General features: G+C 42.0%; 1 protein-coding gene across 1 annotated transcript in view, besides 1 other annotated feature; it reads right to left on the reverse strand.

Annotated features, from left to right (window-relative positions):
• Positions 1-93: part of a mobile genetic element that runs on past the window's edge.
• The window catches only part of beat-IIa (beaten path IIa), a 46,116-nt gene extending 28,139 nt beyond the window's left edge, over positions 1-17,977 (reverse strand). Inside the window, exon 1 of the mRNA NM_079660.4 lies at positions 17,624-17,977. The gene's annotated coding sequence lies outside the window, so the exon portion shown is untranslated. The remainder of the gene's footprint in view (positions 1-17,623) is intronic.
• Positions 17,978-18,242: the final 265 nt, after the last annotated feature.

Below are 18,242 nucleotides of genomic sequence, written 5' to 3' on the forward strand. Positions count from 1 at the left end.
TTTCGGGCTGAGATTGTCTTTGATTATTTTAGTTATTTCTTTAGGACGAAACACAATTGGGGTGTGTTGCTGATGGCGGTTTACGGGATAGGAGTATAGGAGTGAGTATAGTACGACTACGTTTTTCTCTGTGCATTCTCCAAGCCAACTTAAAAGTGATACACAATAACAAATCATGTGCAACAGAACCCGAAATGCAAACAAACCGAAGAGCTGAGTTTAATTTAACGAGTACAAAGTGAGTTCTTTGTGAGCCTGATTTTTTGTTCCGGCTAATGAGGCTGTGCACAAGTGGCAGGCTCTTCAGCCCCATGTGCACAATACTAAATATGTGAGCTTAACCCTTTCAGGGCGACTGGAGGATGCGGCCACTTAACCCGTTACTGTTACTCCGCCACTGTTTGTCCTCCGCCCTGCGGTCGCTGCTCCGGCGTTTTGTTTATTTAAGTTGCAATTACTTTTCGCCACCCCCATGCAACCAACAAATTTCCCGGCTTTCATTGCTCGCTGCTTTGTAAGACTTCGGGGGGAGTTGGCATTGGGTGGGGGTGTGAAGGTTGCCCCTACATAAAGGAAAACACAACTAGATCCACTCAAGTGCAATGACATCATGGCAAGCATTCATAATGCTCATTAGCCGACCCCTTCGGCCCCCTGCATCAACAGCCACCCGGTGGCCATGTCAAAATGCCATTTTTATGTGGCACACGCGCTGCACTCTTTTTCTGGAAGCTTATCGATGCTGCCGCCACTTCCATTCCCGATTCTGTTGTGCACTCGAAGAAATACTATACTTGAATCGTAGCAAACAGTGAGAAATGGTGCAACATGATTTCAAGTCATATATATTACCTTTAAGATATGGATATCAATAGCATTGTTGATATTATGGTAGATTATAAGAAATGACTGTGATATATTCACACTTTTTATTAATAAATAAATTCTAAACCTTACTACATGGTATAGTAGCACATAACGTATTTTCCCTCAGGTAAATGCCATAATTTTTCAAGTGCACCCACTTGGTTTTTATGGGCGGCATGCAGCACACCTCGATTAATGCATATATATCGTGGAGTAGGGAGCGAATAGAGCTATATGGAGCTATATGCCCCAACAACATGCCCATGCACTTAGCAGTTTTATTGTATTGTTCGTCCCGATGTTGGGGCGACTTCCACTTCCATGCTAGTATACACGGCAACCCCTTGACAAACGCAACACGTGCGATTTGAGAATTTTATAAAAGTGTTTATTGGCCTCCTAGAGATCGTGTTGTTGGCCCTGCTCCCCGTTTGGTTCCACTTTCTACCCCAGAAGCGGGAACACGCTGACATTGACGACGTTGACAAGTTTTTAGTGCTCCAATGAAAATTAAAACACATAAAAATGGCTGAGAAACCGCACAATTAAATGGGCGGATTGGCAGATGGCCAGGATATTGGGGCGTTGAGGGGCGTCGGTCCCCTGGAACATATGGGTGTGTATTATATGGTTATGTTGCCTCTATAAACGGTTCGAGTACTCCAGTTTTACGGCGGACTCAAGGCCAGGTACTTCAACACGGCTAAATTGTCCACTGGGTGGTGCGATTAATGTTTAATCTAACAAATTGCTTGCGTAATATGCAGCTTGGGATTAACTAGTCAATACAACATTTATCCTTTTTTATCAAATTTTATATAAGGAAATCAAATTCAACTATTCATCTGCTTCAAAAATATTTACCCCACAAAATAACTTCAAAGAAACGTTTTTTAATTGAAAAGCAAGAGAGATCAAATGGCAGCGTGTACCTGGGGAAGGCCACAAGAACTCCACATATAAGCCCTCAGTGGTTTTTGTCAGTACATTGGAAAGTTTCAGCTCATATCTGTGTCACATTGGCTGGCAGCCATCATCTCATTGCCACTGCACATTGTTGCTCTATTTAAAACAGACCCACACATGCAATCTAGCACCTTGTCAGTCCATTGTGGCAGACAATTTGGAATAGCTATTGGAACTGCTAGCACACGTTGACATCGCACCACAGAGAGTCCTGTCTGCACGGCTGCCACCGCCTCGTCCTGCCCCTCGTCATCGTCCTTCGTTGCGCCGCCCTTTGTCACACCGAAAAATGCAAATTTCTTGACATGGGCAAGTACAAGATAATAATTCCCTCACACATAGCGACTGCCAAGTGGGAAAACATTGCACTGCAAAATATAATGTGAACTAGGAAATGATATAATAATAATAAAAAAAAAAGTAATTTGTTTTATTTAGTATCCTCTAAGAAAATATTTAATTGGGATCTAAAAACTATAAAAATATAGCTCATTTTAATTTCTTGTACATATTTGTATTCCTTTTACTTTCAGTGTTCCCCCGATTTTTCCGCCCCTCTGCCATGTAGAGCCCTCACAATTTCCGGTTGCTACGGAATGAATTCAATCTTTGCGGCAGTTCTGCAGTATCTTTGTCACAGCCGAAAGCCTCGCTGTTGGAATTTATGCGTTACCTTGGTGTCAATTAAAGATACTCCTTATGCTGAATAATTTGATCGGAACAAAGGCATATTTTCGTTGACGAGTTTCAATGTCGCCGATTATTGGTCGCTGTAATGGCTACGGTAATGGCCATAACATGTAATGCAGAATACGACCCGCAGTTAAATTTGCATCTGGAAATGCATCCTTGGCACATTAATCGATTCGCCCGGCGGGCCAAGAGCGATTTCGCTTTGATTAGCGTTGCACAATTATACGCTGGCCGTAATCGAATGCAACTGTAGCTGTATGCGAAACCCAAACCGAATCTGAATTTGAATCCGAATTAGACGGCAGTTGGACAATGGAACAATCGCCGGCGGAATGCAAATGTCACATTCTCCACCCATCACTCCTCATTTTGGGCCAAATGGGCTCATGTTGGCCATGCGTGTGGGCACCTTCTTGCATCCCGATTAAGCCCAAAACCCTTCGCTGTTTGTTTCAATAAATAAATTAACCATCAGGGATCAAAGCGGAAAAGCGGGAGTTATAGCAACAATGGCCGTATGCAAATATGTTAATGTGTCATAAAGAGCGCAACATTTTTTAATTATGCACACTTTTAATGGTCGTAATTGCAGTTAAAGCGCTACAAAGCAGGCTTTAATGCAAACTTAACAACTGGCCAACTGGCAAACGGGCTGCTGAAACTGGAAATGAAAATGGTTAAAAAATTGAGCAAACAGCGGCGGATGTTCAGGTTGTGTTAAATGTTGATTTATGGCCAGGAAGAGCCAAGCACAATGCCCGACTGCGAATTAAATTTCCATATTAATGCGGCTGCCAACTGAACTATCGGGAAGGGCCAGTTTATTTAGCCGAGCTTCCTTTTCATCTCCATGAAGCACCAAAAGAATTCCATCAACTCGAGTCGTCCTTGCTGCAGTGCCCCTTAAAAACCGAAATGAAACAAATTGGAATATGAATTTGAATTTTATTTGGATATAATCCGCATTGAATTATATCAAAAGTTACAGTCCCGTATGATAATCATAATGATAATGTACTAATAAATGCGCTTAACTACAGTAGGTTGATCTTATTTTTCTCTGTGTAATTCTGAGTTGTTTTACCGCACTTTGACTATTTCTGGATACTGTCTGCCATTTTGCATGGACGGCATAATAATCATTGACCTTTTTATGGCTGCCTCGCGCGCCTTTTAATAAATTGAAAGCGCCGAAAATGTTTACTTCCTACAATTGAGGCCTCGTCGACAAAGGGAAAATCAATGTTCCAATAAGTCAGGGCCAATAACCATTCAAGTTGTCGTCATTCCCCGTACTTTTCCGCTTTCCACGACAACGGTGGCTTTGAGGAATTTTGAGTGAGGTTCGGGAAGGAAGATACAATTGAATTTCAGTGTTGGCAATTTAATTTCTTTTGTTGTCAGCGGCATAAACATTGATGGAAGTGCGATGAAGAGGTGGTTGGGAGTTTTTGGGAGGTGGGCAGTGGTGGCAGGCAGCCTTTGGCCACGCCCACACTTTATTGTACTGTTATTGTTGCTGGCGTTTCGGTGACAGCAGGACAAAGGCAAGAACACGCTGGGATATCCGGCATACAAAATTAAACAAACAATGACAAGACAAGAACTCGGCCGGGAAGCTGCGTGCGAAGACGGGAGAAGAACTGACCCCCAAAGGTTAAAGAAAATTTCCGCCACCCCAAAAGGGGGTGTGAGAATGGGCAAGGGGGGCTTGCGTTGAGGGAGTGGGCGTGTCTGCAGCTGCCACTGCGGAAGTGTAAGACACAGCAGGCGCTGCAACAATGTGTATACCACATAATGACACATGGACCAAAAGGGAAACGAAAGCCGAGCAAAAACCCATCCGAGCTCCACTCCAAGTAATATAAAAGCAATTTTCCCTAACATGCTCACACTGAGCAAAGGAAAATGGGGGTGGTGTTGCTGGGTGAGTGGGGGGGGGGGCGGAAAGCAGGGCAAGGTCACGCCTTGTTGACCAAAATTTCACTACAAATGAGTACCTATTGTGACCGCTGTTGACACAGTGCGAGTCCGAGACTCTGGGCCACAAGAACTCGGCTCAGTCTCACGGCAGACTGCACAGAAATGAACTTGATTTTCCACTGGAAAAACTCAAGCTCAACGTTGCCAACATAGACAAGCACACTGGGAGAAGAATTAGGCCAAACACATATCATGTGCAATAAGAATTTATTTATATTTTTCATATCCATAAAATAATGTATATTTAATAGTTAGATACCTTAAAATCAAAAAGAATTCAATCTATTTGTGCATTGCTGTTGAGATATTTATTTGAATAGTACTAAAAGTCATAATTGGTATATAACCCTTAACTAAAAATTCAAGTGAAGATAAATCAACATACTACAAGATTAAAAACCTTAACGCGTGTTTTTTTTACAGTACATCTATTGTTTCTCACTGAAGGCCGAAGGAGCTGTTGATAAACCGACTCTGGGGGTTGGCTGTAAAACAATTGTTGTCGCTCGCTACACATTTTCTGTGGCCAGGACGCTTGACCCAATAAGCCCGGGGTCGGGTCGTGTTTTAAAAGAAGCGGAGAGCAAGGCAGAAAGTACGGAAAAGCAGGCATAAAGCCAACTGAAAGGCCAGCCACTTCATGAACAACGGCAGAGCAATCAAAGCCAACGAGGACTGGTAAATTTACCACCTTTACCACCTGCAGAACGGCAGCCAGAAGTATCATGCAAATGAGTCCCAATCAATCTAATCACGATGCACAACCCCACTGAATATGTAAATAATTACGAGACGAGTATTTACATATCCCAAGGAGGAAGTCAAATCAATTTAAATGTATCGCAAATTCGGGTAGCCCAGGACCCACTTGAGCAGATCATTGAACTGATTTTCCAGGAACGTCATGATTCGAAACTAACTTAGGATGGGAATCGAGTACACCTGGATGTTCAACATCTTTTCTTGGTACATATTTATGAGGCAAAACGATCCACTTATAAAATATAATAATAATAATTATTTAAAAATATTTTGTATCGTTTTTTATACACAGAAATATGTCAAAGAGAAAACACGTTTTTATATTTCTGATATTCATTAATTATTCTATGATAAATGGAACGAAATCTCCCCCAGTTTCTCTACTATTTAACCTGAGAAACTAAGCTCCAATTTTGGGTCCTTGTCAAGGAGATGCCTAATGAGCGTTAGGCCGCCAATCTTCTGACTTTGTGACTATATATATGTATAAACAACAATGGCGCCATTAGCGTTGTCGTCAGTCGCCAGTGTCTCCCCGCCCTTTTCAACGCCCCACTTTTCGTGGGCGGATGCTAGGTTTCCGGGAAATTGTCGGAAATGGCATTTTCAAAACGAAGATTTTGTTAACCATCCCATCGACCGTTCACAGCAGCCATACATTGATATAACGACCCAGATGATGATGATGATGATGATGATGACAAGCCAGCGATGGGGTGGCCAGTTGCCTAGGCCAGCTGTTGTTTGTCCAACTTTAGGCTCAGGTAAAAGGCCGACAGCAAACAACAGGAGCCAGCCACTACACAGGCAGAAAAACCTGGTTAATACATTAAGTCAAATATATTTATGGCCGTTTAATGCCTCTTATTCGAGCCATAAATAGCCCTCTCCAGTTAGTGCTAGTACATCAACTATAAGTCTTAACACGAATGCTCAGTGTAAGAAACATAAATAAATGCAATAGCAGGCTTTAAGTCTAGGTCAGGAAATGGCGAAAGATACGCGCTTAAGCGGCTTTAAGACGCTTGCCCTCTCGTCGGTCTGACCTCTGAACTCAAAGCCCAAAACTCGTCTCTCGACACTTGGGCAACCACTTGTCGTCTAATGCAATCACAGCAGCCAATGCCACTGCAGTCGGGCTTTAAGTGTCAAAACACTTACTTAATGGAAATTACTTGAGAACCCTCCCCGCCACTCGACATGGCTCGGAACATCCATCGATAGGCCAGGCCATCTCAACTGGGGGTGAGCAATCTCGATGTGGAGCACTGGGATAGGAATTGGTAGCCACTTGAGTGTGTCATGTCCGCACGATTTTTGCTATAAATCATTTAACGGCTATGTGCCGGAAATGTGAGACATCCTCGGAACAACACTGCCAAACATCCCCCGAGTGCCGCACCGTGCCAAAAAATCCACTCAAAATCGATAATTTTGTATTAAAATTCGAATTTTATTCCAAGACGAGAGATAATCATTCAGTTTTGAGATGCGTTACATCAAACATTTTTTTGTTGTTGATAGAGAATGAGTATAAATGGTATAACGGTATAAATGTATTTATTTATAATTAAAGCTTTTAAGCTATATTAGGGTCAGTACTGGAAGATGCCCACATTTACTAACAGTGTAGGCCAGCAGATGCGAATTTCTGCCAATTGATTGAAGCCAGAACACAGGATTGCTTAAATTTTTCACTTGCTCGTTTTCGGCACTAATGTCACCAGCACGTAATGCGAACGTGTAGAGCTCCATCGCACGACCACGCCCCCAGTACTTTCCCATTTTCCGCCCACTCAGCGTGCGAGTGTGTGCTAGTGTGCGTGTGTGCCTAGCAATTTCAAAATTGTTGTGTTCAATCAGAGCCGTTTTGCCAGAGACTTCCAGGGACAGCTCGTCGTCATCAACATCTCTGGAGATAGTGGGGAAAATTCGGGGAGAAATGCACGGAGAAAGTGAGACGGAGTAGAGTGTAGTCACGTTATCGATGCTTGAGCAAAGCTTGTTGAACTGCGAGTCCGGCAGTTGATGTCCAAAGTTCAGATTGCCGGACTTTTGGTCTGTTTGCCATGCAATCGTGGGGTATGTTTGATGTTTATTAGAATCTGTGTCGGTAGCTCTTCAGTGGTGGTCGCATCCCAAACCGATCGAACAGGGGACTTTAAAATGTTGCCACAAGTAGTGGAGTTTCTAATGGAGGAGTTGGGGGAGGATGGCTTAACCAATTCATTCTTTTAAGAAATCATCGCGAGATCTTTATAGACTACATACCTTAAAAGAAACGTTTATATCATTTAGAACTGCCCAACCTCCGAAGTTATGTTTGACCATATTTTTGTTCCATTACGTATAATAATAATTTTCAGTGATTTTTATGCCCCCAAATTGCATTTATGGCAACATAATGGTACAAATCCCATTAGTATTTCATTCCAAAATGTATGCACAACCCATTGACCTAAAAACACAGTGGCACTCTGTGAAATATACGCAAAGGTTACACGCAAAATGCATAAGAAAGCACCGAAAACTTTGTGCATAAATAAGAATTGAGAAACACGGAAAAGGATAGGAAGTTAGGGCAAAAAAAAAATGTTTGAAAGGAGGCGAGGTCCCAGGTCAGGTCAAAGATAATAATAATAAAAAACCGCTCAAACATGTTGCCAAAAAAAGAGAAATGAAAACACAAACAACAAGAGCAATAAAGTAGAAACAAAAGAAAACACAAGAAAGTGCGAAGGAAGAAACTTGAAATCTTTCTTCTTGGCCGTTTTCAGAATTTTTTATTTTATTTTGCGTGGAGTTGAGTGAGTTAGCGTTGGCATTTGTCAGTTGCTAGCTGTCAGCGCTCACTTCCTGCCACGCCCCTTTTCGCCACCCCCTACACCCCCGGGGTGTCCCCTCTTTTTAACCTTTCGGGTAGGGGCAACCCAGAGAGTCTGCAACTTGCCGCAACTTTTAATAAACTTGGCAAGCATTTTTTCTTTCAACCATTTTGTTCCGCTGGTTCAAAGGTTACGCGCAAACACACACACACCCATACACACTCCCTAATTTATATAGATACGTAAAATGGGGCAAGGAAAGGGAAAGAAAAAAACTGTGGCAAAGGGAAAGTTTTACAACCAAACTCGAATTGAAGCAGTTAAATGCCGTATTGTTTTGCAAAATACTTGACCGTGGAGTGAGAAGTTTTGACCAACAAATTGTCAAGTTTTATGCACGGCCATTTGGCGAGATTTTATTTTGATGTCTTCTCGTTTTTCATGCGATTTTTATTGCCTCCCTGCGCGCGTTAGCGTCTTGATCAGGAATCAGCAAATGGAAATGGCTATTGCCATCCTTAGGGATCCTTAAGCAAAGAACCCCGAAGAGAAGCCACATTATTATTGCTGCCGCTTCTGCATTAGACGCTAATTAGTGGCAGCTACAAAAACAACGCCTCGCAAATTAGTGTTGCATAACTCCAGGCGCTGCAAGTGAAATATTTGCACATTTGCGCAAGCAAGCCACCAAGTTGTTGCAGACACATGCTCGCTGGGGTGTGTGTGTGTGTCCGTCAAACACGGCGTGCACACCCACAGGCAGACACATTCAATTTACACTCAGAGAAACGGTGTGCATCGATGCGAGTAGCTATATAAAATATTCTTTTTGCTGCTTAATAACTCGTCTCATAGAAATACAAATACTAGCGGCTAATAGTAATTATTATTATTTTTTTAATTTTGGACTAGAGTTAGTACATTTTACGCTCAGTGCTGCTGTGTGCTTAGTTCCTCCTGCTGATGTGGCAGCCGCTGTTTTGGCGTGTGTGTTTTTGCTTTGCTGCGGTTGAGGCTGCCAAAACTTTCAAATGAGACCCGCGTGTCGTTGCAATTATGTTCAAAATAGCATTACACCTTCACCACTATGAGAACAGTAGAACCTATTTGCACCCCACCGTTGCACACAGTTCGTTGCACTAATTAAAGAAAATTCCACCGCAAAACATCGAAGCACGAAGGGTGACTACAGGGCGTAAGCGTCATTCATCTGAACAAAAGCTCAAACATTTGCATAAATTGTTGCACCGAATATAACTAGAAGTAATCTATTTTCTGCTGTGGTTGCTTAAATATTTGCACTCCGTATTCAAATAATGTGAAAGAAAAACCCATGGAAAATACAAACTAAAATGAAGAAAATCCAACCAAAGCAAGCTCGAGAACAGGCAGTCGACATGACCCATTCATTATTCATACATTCCAGGCTGATTTATTTATTACATATTTAATTTGCCTCTGTCTGCGTCTCTGGGGGCCAGCTGTTGCTTTTATCTGGGCATAAATTAAAAACGATTGCAAATTTAACAAAACGAACATATGGAGATACAGGAATAAACCTACAACGATGTTTTTCTTGCCGTGTAATTAGGGTTTTCGTGAAAAAGGGTATGCCGTTTTTAGTAGAAAACTCAACAAAAAATCACTTGCACTTATCCATTTCATTAAACTTTAATAAATGAATATTAAAGCATAGTTCATTTAGCTTGCATTTGCCAACTCTTTGAAGTTTTCCAAAAAAAAAGTAGAGAATTTAAAATAACATACTTATATTACATCTGTCAAGCGCTACACACTACACTACCGACCTATTTAGATCTACTTAATAAAATTATCTTAGCAACAACGCAAAGGTATTTCAACCCTCGTATAGCAATTTTTAAGCTCTTTGGTTATTTTTCGTAGAACTTCTTAAAAATGCCGACATTAGCATACATATTTCATATGGAGAAGTACATGTCTAAACAATGGCACCTTAATAAGCAGCCATCACCACAACGAAGTCTTGTTTGAGTGAATTTCAATTTTTCCAAGTGGGTTACCCATTTGCCTCCATCGTGAATTTCTTTGATGTTGAAGTCCATGTGTAGTTTGAGTGGTGGGATCAACAAATCTGGCTGGCACCAACATTCAGAGAAGTGGGGTCTTTTTCAAGTACTGACAACGACTAGTAGATAGATGGGTCACAAGTTCAACACTCGGCGAAAGAATCAACTGCCGCCATTCAACTGCTTGGCTTTCATTTAATAATTCACTTTCATTAGCGAGGAGTGAAATAAAACTGTACGACCGCAACTTAATGAGAGCACCCCACCTACTCCCACGCACCCACCGCCCACTGACATCCGCCCACCGCCCACCGCCCACTAGCACCAGTGTTTCAGGCTATGTGCCACGCCCCGCTCATTAAAAGTAACCAAACTGTTGGGGACCGCAAACCAAATGACGACAACAACAGCGCCGTCTACAAATAGGGCCAACAACACGTGAAAAGCGGCCAAAAAGGCAGCCGGCAAGGAGCTATCTCCTGCCAACCCCAACCACCCACTCGGTATCTGCCCGACTTCCTGTTCACGTTACAGCTATCAACGCTAATGACAAAAGCGCGCAAAGTTTGCATTTACTTGGAAAGTGAAAGGACACTAAACATGCCCACAGGGTGTGTCCGGCACAAAAATCACAAAAGAGCATAAAATTAGCGAACGATGTCGCTCCTCGTCCTTTCCTGTTTATCCCCCTAGAGCGAGCAAGACTTTGTGTCCTTGCACGGCAAAAAAAAAATGTAAAAGAAACAGACACTAAATCAACAGTCTAAGATCAACAAAGTCGGTTTTAATCAAGATTCGTGGTATGGACACCCTTAGGACGCCAAATGCTTATTTTTCTAGGTAAGTAAGGATCGCCGAAGCTTGAAGTTTGAAGCAAACTCAAAGAGAGATATTACAAATTGGTTAAGTTTAAATACTTCCGTTGGGATGGTAACATTCTTCAGATGTTTTTCTTCAGTGCACTCATTTTAAATTTCCCCCAAACAAAAACATTGGCGGGTTGTTAGTGGGGTAGTGGAAAACAAGGATTGGGGACAGTGGCACTGGCAGAGTCCGAGTTGGTGGCTCCCTCCTCCCAGCGCTCCCATGATGAATTCATGCCATCATTTTGCTTGTAACAAAACTTGTGATTGTTGCTGTTGTTTCCGAGCTGTGTGGGGCATGTTTTTTTTTTTCGGCGGCTACTGCGTCCTGATTTTTCATCCTCTAGCCCAACAACCGAGCAACCAGCCAACCCACCGACCACCGACCGTCCATCCATCCATCCATCCACCCATCCATCCATCCATCGCACTTACACGAGTTGGTCATTAGCTACGCCTGCCAGCAAATTATTTGGCCGGGTGCGGCAATGGCCAACCATATTGTTGCTGTGGTCTCTGTCATTGTGGTTGTTGTAGAGGCGGTTATGATAAACATCAGTGCAGCATCAAACATCGGGGGGGGATTTTGGGGTACTGGGTTTTTGGTATCCGAAATTGGAAATTCGGCGTGGGCTCTATGCAGTGGAGAACGAGCTTTGGCGTGCGTCTAATTTTACAGATGGGTCTGGCTTGAGTTTTGTTCCGCAATTTTCATGTCAAGTACTTAAAAAAGTTGCTGGCCAAATCATCGGGGAGTCGTTTGGGTGCACGGAAAAAAAAATGTTGATATAAGGCTCATGCATGAATAATATTTACACTTTATAAGTCTAATACAGAAAAGTAACCTTGCAAAATCCTGAAATTTATCTGACGCACGTTATTTACGCACCATATTTTCTTGGAACTTTTTTTTACAGTGTGTAAGAAAAGGGAGCCACTGGACAAATTGCTTTAGCCATGCAACATGCTAAAAAATTAACGCCATTTTTTTATATTTTATTCAGTTAATGTGCGGGGAGTGGTATCTTGGCAAATTACGCGAATTAGTGGGTGGTACGACTGCCTTTCACAGAGATAAGGTTTTATTTAGTTCTATTTTTCCATGATTTATTAGACACGCTGTTTTAAAGCAAACTTTAAGAGCGATGCCCATCTATAATAGTACTCATAAATAAGTGACTAAAGTCGATTAATGACTTTTTTTCCATGGACAGACAGATGAAATTATATACGTATTTCATATTAGAGCAATGCAATTTCATGGACATTGCGCATACGCAAGGTATGCCCGATTGGATCGCATATTAAATTGAATTGACTAACGATTTCTTTTGGTCGCCGTCACTCGTATAAAAATGTAAATTTTTCTTTTATTGTTCCGAGATTTATTAGATGAAATGTATGTGTCCCAAAAACTGGGGAAACTGCTGATTTGCAGGGATTATTCGGCCAGCAAATGTCGAGACCATACATCTGCCAAACATATCCACTTGTACACTTGTATAGGTAGGTGTGCGGTGCTTTTATGTAGCACCCCACGTGGCACAGTTTTTATGTCTTTGTGCAAAATTTATGATCGTTGCTAACTGTTTTTATGATTCTATTTTGATGATTGTTTTGGTTTTTCGGTTTTGCCGTGACTAAGCCCTTGGCTTAGATTCCGTTCCGTTTTCCAGCCGACCAGTGAAAACATAAATAAAATTCCACTCCGCTGGCGGTGTCAGATTTGCATTGTCTCGTCGCGTTGCTAGGGATTTTGGGCTTTGAGCATGTGTCTGGAAATAGATCACAACTCAATCGATTTTCCGCGGCCGGGTAAACAATAAGCCCGGCGTTATAACAAGCATAATAGAAATGTTAACAACGGCACGTCCTAATCAATGGCGTTTCCGAATGGGATATGGCGTGGCTCCCAACGAAAATGCCGACAGGCTGTCCATCTGCCCAGAAGGCAGATAAATTGACAGATTCCCCACTTTGGTATGCCAGCAAAGTAGTCTGGAAATTGCATAAAGGCATGATTTAATGAATTTCCGGCAATAAAATAATTTAATTTCAGCCTAGTCGGCGGGCGACTAGCTGCCTCATCATTAAGAACGTCAAGAGGCTTTCGAAAAATCCAAAAAAAAAAAGTGCGCAAATCTCCGCATAATTTAATAACGTCAAAGTTGGGCGGGCGCCTCTGCTCCATTGCTTTTTCGGCTAAGGTGGTTGGGCTGCGTGTCGCATAATAAAATGCCAGGCAGGCTGACAGGAGGAAGACGCCTTTTGGCCAGGATTTTCTTGGCTCCTCTTACATGGCAGCCTGGCTAATCTATGAGATGTGCTGGCTGCCACCTAAGCCAGCAGCTTTGATATTTCAGCATTAGCCCCATTAAAGTCAACATTATGAATTTTAATTTCGTGCACTTTATGCGAGAAGGGTACACCGGTCGGAATGGGCTGGAAAATGGTTATGATACACTGTGCATATTAAACGATAAACTTTTAAGTACTAATTTTTTGATAAATAAACTTTAAGGTATATCAGACAACGTGTCCTAAACAGTCCTGTTAAGGAAGGCATAACTGAGATAAAATTATACTATACTGAAAGCGAACATCTGGACTCACTGATAATCCATCCCAATTTTGTTTGATTTGTCCCTTATTTCCACATAAAATATACGGATATGTAGTCATGTTTCCTAAATTTTCCTCTCTGCAGCGGTGTGTCAAGCTCAATTAAGTGCGAAGACTTGTCAAGGACGAGGCTGCTTTCAGGACAGCCAGGGCATCCTGCAGTTGTCAGATGCTGCTAATGCCACGCCCACTGCATTGGCAGTGAAAACAAAGCCACAGATAAAAGTTGAAAGGCATCCGGGGGCTTTGGAAAAGGGAGAAGGGGAAGCAAAAAGGGGATGTCAAGCAGAGTCTCGGCAATCGCCTTACAAGTGCAATGTCAATTTGTGCACAAAGGGATAATAAGGATTTATGTCAAATGCTGGCGCTGTTTGAGTTTTGCCAATATTTTCACAGATGACTACACTTGCCTCAAGTGAAAATAAAACGCGGCTTAAGCAGCAGTCGCAAAAATAAAATAAACCCACCAACAATATTCTGGGAAAGGACAGACTCGTGTTTCATATCAGACTTCACTGGGAAAATAAGGTAATAATTCGGATTGAAATGGGATATGCCTAAGGATTCAAATGTACAAATTTGTTTGCAACATGAATATCTAAAACGCATTCATTGTGAAATTTAAACAAGTTGGTTTTTATTTATGAAAGGTAATCCGAAAATAACAATTGGTAAGTATGTATTAATGGTTGATAAGAATATGAATAATTTTTCACGAGCACTTCACAGCGCTCATAATCTCAGCTCTTAGCCATCGAACTTTGCACTCAGCCACCTAATGGCTACTTAACTTATTAATTTCCTGTATTAACAACAACCTCTTCGCAAGGAGCTCTCATTAAAACTGCATAAATACACCAGCCAAGCTATCAGAAAGCAATTTTGCCAATAGCTAGCCCCAAAAACCGCCCTCAAAACTCACTTGAAAAGTTTTCAACTTTCCGCCGACAGCAGCAACAACAACAACAACATAAGCAGTAAAGGAAACACTAAGGATACAACAACAATGGGCCGAACAAGCGCAACTTTTTCGAGCAGAGAGCTCAGAAAGTGCGCTTTGATGCTTTTACAAGTTTTTAGTGATTTTTTTATGTAGCCCGCTTTTGGGGCTACACACACACACAAACATAGAGTCGCCCAAACGCAGGCACACATACACACACACACACATACACACCGACAGTCGAGGGACCACCGAAAGCAATCAGTTTGCGGTACACAATGTGGAAAAGGGGATTCCCCCGGCTTGATAGAAATCATGCTGAGTTGTGAAACGTAAAATTGAATTTACTCTGCCGCTCTGCCCACATTACCCCACTCACACCGAGATTTTCCATGTGGCCGACAGTTTTTCACGCTTTTCCCCACCAATTGTGAGCGGGACAAAGTCTGCTGACTGCGTCGACCCGTTCCAGTCATAAATCATTGGGCATTTGCCATATGCAAAGGGCTATTGCTATCACTAAGTCCGGCATTAAACTCGGCTTTGACTTTCATTCACCCAAAAATATAACATGTACAGCTGCGTCCAAAACCCGAGTTATAGTTGGTCAAGAGCTATAATAGGCACGAATCTTTTTATTTTTGCTTAATCAAACTTGGAAATACTGCCAAATTTTAATTCAGATTGAGATAAGGATTCTTTTTCCCTTAACTTCTAATCCTTTGCTACTAATTCTTTTACCACTAATATTTCAAACAGCACTGTAGATTTTCTCACCATCGATACCCTTATCAAATGTACAACGTTTTCCTGGTAGGTGAAATTTGCTGGTTTTGCAAAAACAAAAGCTAATGATTTAGTCTATGTAAAATGTATATCTCAAGCCAAACTCTGCATGTAATCAGCTTAAAGTAGCCCAATGGAAGTGATTCAATTGAATCCGGACGAGTGGAGTTGAGTGAGTTGTCGACTGTCTATTGTTGTCTGTTCGGTTGAATTGTTCATGTAACTGTTGCGGTCTTGGCCATGTTTGCAGCCATTCCTGTTTATTTAAATGTAATTAATCTCAGTAGAGCTCAGACTTCGGACTGGCCGCAGATCCAGCTTTATCATCTCATTTGGATTCAGGTTGGGGCTTAGGCAATTAGTTGCCAGCTAAGTGGGCGCTGTTGAAAGTGGGCGGGGCCAGCGGCTCCTGTAAAATCTCATTTCCCTCGGCCCGGCAGGATAATCCTTATTTGGCTCTACAAGCCGTTTATGTTTAGTTTTTGGACCCTCATCTCCAGCGCCAGGGGAAATGGTATCTTCATAAACAATATAGATAAGTGAATAATCAGCAGTGGCCCACAGCTGGATGTTGAACAAGAGATGAACGATTAGTTCTGGAGCCCACTCATAAATAAGTTGTACTTCTGCAAACACCTTTCTAGATGTTTTAATTAAAAGTGCTTGTTTCTTTAAACTTGATTAAACTTAATTATAGCACACAGTGTTGCATCAGTATATAGGATTAATATATCTATTTTTTATTCATGGTGGGGAGTTTCTGATTATTCCATTTAAAATCCTTTTCCTTGCGTTCCATTTTTGTATCTGAAATGATTTTTTGCCAACGGTTTTGGCTTTAAAAGCGAACGCAATCTAACCGGCCCCAGTGTAATTAATCCAATTTCGTTGTGCGATATTTCACACTTAAAAATCAAACTCTGGCAATTTGTTACACTCCCTCGCACGCACCCGAGCACCCGAATCTGAACCAGGAATCCAACCCAAGCCCAAACCCAAACCGATGCAGAATACGAGCCAACGATACACATGAGACGACGCCGCTTGAAGCGTACTGAAGTGGAGCAAATGGTGAACGGAGATGGGGCGGATCGGATCGAATGGGATGGGATCGGGCGGGCGTTTGGTTGGTAGTACGTGAGCCCCGCCAAAAGTTGCGCAAATAAATGGCAGTGAAATTTTATAGCACACTTGATAATTTCAGCAATAATTCAGAGCGGCTAATCACCGCATAAATAATCTTAAGGACAGCCCTGCTAAGCTCCACTCGCCACAGCAAGTACATCGGACCAATGCGCATATATGCGCCCGATTTATATGTACTCGTATTTATTTGTCTACTTCGCACTGACTGTGCACAGTGCATGTGACGGTAGAAACAAAAAACAAACTAGGGGGAAAAACATCCAGAGACACTTGGAGACAAAAAAAAAAAGAACAGAAATTGAAATAGGAATAGGAATATATATGTACTCCGATATAGAGAAGTGATGGCTAAGCGGCGGAACAGAGAAGCAAACACGGACCAGCAGCATCCAAAACTCATGAAATCGAGAGCTCGCTCGAATGGAACGTGAGCGAAATTTTTGCTAACGAATGTTGACTCTGCCAAAGTACTAAAATCAAATAAAGCCAACAGCTACAACCAAAACAAAAACAGCAAATCAAACAAAATCAACAATCACTTGGTAGAAGTTAGCCCAAGTTGATGAAGACAAACGCTGGACTGCGCCAAACGGAGACGAAGTTTTCGGACAAACTATTCGGTCATATTACAAAAAATTAATATATAGATATAGAGCATCGCCAACTTGTGGATCAGTCAGTATTTAGAAGGAGCAAACAAAAGCCGTAAATCCATAAAATTAACTTTCAGCTGGCAAGTCACGGTTACGGGGTCCCAACTCAAGATCCTGTTTTTGGTATTGTCTGACTGTCAGTCTGTCAGTGGAAAAACAACGAGGACCACAAAAATGTAGGTTATACACATACACACACACACAAATACACAAGCTCACGCATACACACAAATAAAATAGAAGGAGATACATTGCGTATACGCCGCATGTGCCACGCGAATAGCGGAAAAGAAATAAAAGGCAGAAAAACAACAAAATAAGAAATTTAATGCGAACGCTGCGTGAACCGAAAGTTTAAAGCCAACCAAATGGCAGTCAGGATGGCAATAATTTGTATAACTTTATGACGGCACAGGATCTAAGACTCCTATGCCCCCGAAAAATTAAACTTGCTTGAATAATTTACCAGCAAATTCGCAGACTCCAACTCCAAGCGTGGTGGTATCACTTGATTTTATTTTTCGAGTTTAACTGACGCAATGTTTGAACACTTTTCAACCTAAGCACTTTTCCTTCGAATTGTTTGAACTTGATTATATCAGCGAGCTTTGCACTTTAATGTATTTCCTCTATGGGGCTAACATTCACTCTCATATTTCCTTGGGTGTTTTTGTATTTTTTTCTTATTTTTTATGATTTTTGTTTTTATTTTCCGCACCAAACAATTCGCTGGCCAGGCTCGTGGAGCACGGCGATGGCTTCCACTTTCCACTTTCACTGCCAAACCGACCGTTAAATTCAACGTTCGCCACGCATCTGACTGATTTGCTCGCTGGCCATCAGATATGCACGGAGGCTGTGTACACGCACCCAGAAATCGGAGTCGGCATATTTCGTCACCCGAACGACGTCCTCGCCTCCATTCGTGGGCATTCGTGGTCTCCGACTCTCGTTTCCGGACGGATTGTATAACACTGGGCCGTGATTTTGAATCGGCTAAGAGAGAATGTCCCTGGAATTCGCCGTGTTCGGTGCAAGCCTTTCTGAGTTACCTATGGTCATGGTTAAGAGAATTATGTCTGTGA

This window comes from Drosophila melanogaster, chromosome 3R (genome assembly GCF_000001215.4).
Source record: "Drosophila melanogaster chromosome 3R".
Lineage (NCBI taxonomy): Eukaryota > Metazoa > Arthropoda > Insecta > Diptera > Drosophilidae > Drosophila > Drosophila melanogaster.